Genomic DNA, 1,958 nt, shown 5'->3' with positions numbered 1-1,958 from the left:
CAGGACACCAGTCCGACTAGTCGGTCAGTAATCGCATAGTTGTCAAACTCAGACCAGATACTGGGCTGATTTGCGCCCAACTCGGAACCAGGTCAAATAGACTCCCCAAAATATTACAACTCCTGACGATAGTTTAAGTGAATGTATCCCTGAAGTCTAAGAAGGAAGCTAAAACAATTCAAAACAACAATGCTTGTATCATAGACAGATACTTATCTTATTACTTCTTATTTCTGTTTCGTAAACTCAATTGTACTTCCCAATTATGAGGGAGACCTGGGTCTCAACAGTAACAAATGAAAAAGGACGTAAGGAAAATATAAGAAAAATAACATAGTAGTTGCAACTGATTGACAAATTGCCCTACATCGACGTAAATAAGCACTGAATTGATCAGTGTTCTAAGTAATAGCCATGATAAAAAATCATGGACGTACATACTCGAGTAGGATTCGAACCTACGACCTCCTGATCACCGGACAGGCGTCATCTCCACTAGACCACCGAGCTTTCGCCCGACAGCAAGTGCTGGTTCTAATCCTTACAGCATGCAGGGGGTACTGAGTAGTTATTCAAATTCAAGAAATTCTTCCGTTGAGATGTTGTCATTGCAACTGATTGACAAATTGCCCCACATCGACGTAAATAAGTATGTACGCCCATGATCTTTTTTTTTGTCCGATAAAAGTCTGTCGTTCAGTGTCAGGTGACTGTTGAGTTGATGAGCTATTTACCCATAGATCTCACAAAGGATAGTAATAGAACTATATCGTTTGTACTTCCGATGAGTGTTGTTTTTGTGTTGGGCGGCTCTCGAACACGTTGAGCAGAGAGCAGATTGGAATCAGATGAGCGTCCGATTATGATTAATCATCGGGCACTCAAAAGATTGTTGCCGAACGTCGGGAAAGGCGTCCGATGGCGAAGAAAGGTCTGAGCTATGTTCCTATGTTCCTCTTCGGATCACGCCCAAAATGTTTGACAAAGACCTGATAGTGGCCCAACACAAGCCGGATTCATCAGACTGTTGTCCGATACACTTCGGTAAGTGACCGATGAGAAAAAATCTCTGTGGAATGGGGGTGCAACACTACTAAGCACCGTGCAAATTGAAGATATAAGTCAGTGGTTCAGAAATTGTACAGTTTCAGAGCTATTTTACAGGTCGGAGAAACCTGAAACCTAATGTGTGTCTGTTTTCGTCAAATGCAGGTTCTGGATACACCGACAGGTGAGATAGGCCGTTGCCTGGTGACGGAAACTTGGCACCCACACAGAGTAGATGAAAGGGTTCATGGTACAGGCATTCATAAAGGCAGCCTTGACTAAGACCTTGTAAGCGACAGTATTGGTGAAGTTACCACTCAAAACGCCCAGATTATACAGCAGATAGCAGATCTGGTCCGGCGTCCAAAGAACAAAAAAGGTGACGAAAATTACTGCGAACATAGTGGTCAGCCGACGATGTATTGCCTGTGCGTCTTGGTTTGCACCGTGTAATCCCAGTGAGTGTTGGCGCAGCTTGAGGATGCTTTGAAGGTTGGTGTAAGACATTATACAGAGTGGTCCGACATATTCAAATATGAAAAGAAACACGCCGAACACTTGCTTTGATCTAAAGGAGGGGAAACTTTAAAAACACCTGCCACACTCATCCATGCCACCAAATAGAAACGTGAAGAGGTTGATCAACACAGCAGCGAGCCATATCAGAGGAAAAGCAAACTTCTCGTAGCCATGTTTTGCCCAGGTTCGATACGAATAAGGATAAGCGATGGCCAGATATCTTTCAATAGAGATTGTGGTCAAAGTGTAGACGGAAGCCATGAAACAAACCCAAGCCAAAGACTTTGGTTCTATCACCCGGCAGTAGAACTCGCCAGCGGCCGTGGGTGGTACGTTGACGTATTCCGGTAGAGGGATGTAGAAGAACGCCGTCAGTAGATCAGCTACAGCAA

At 44.1% G+C, this 1,958-nt stretch overlaps 1 non-coding gene across 1 annotated transcript; it reads right to left on the bottom strand.

The window, feature by feature from the left end:
• Nucleotides 1–437: 437 nt before the first annotated feature.
• On the bottom strand, nt 438–510 carry Trnat-ggu (transfer RNA threonine (anticodon GGU)). The gene has a single exon. It is a non-coding gene; the product is annotated as a tRNA-Thr (tRNA).
• Nucleotides 511–1,958: the final 1,448 nt, after the last annotated feature.

This window comes from Diadema antillarum, unplaced genomic scaffold (assembly GCF_040938485.1).
Source record: "Diadema antillarum isolate AM-2024a unplaced genomic scaffold, OU_Dant_1.0 seq00001074_RagTag, whole genome shotgun sequence".
In the NCBI taxonomy this organism is placed as follows: Eukaryota; Metazoa; Echinodermata; class Echinoidea; order Diadematoida; family Diadematidae; genus Diadema; species Diadema antillarum.
Note: the sequence above shows the minus strand (reverse complement) of the source record. Positions and strands in the feature narration are given on the sequence as shown.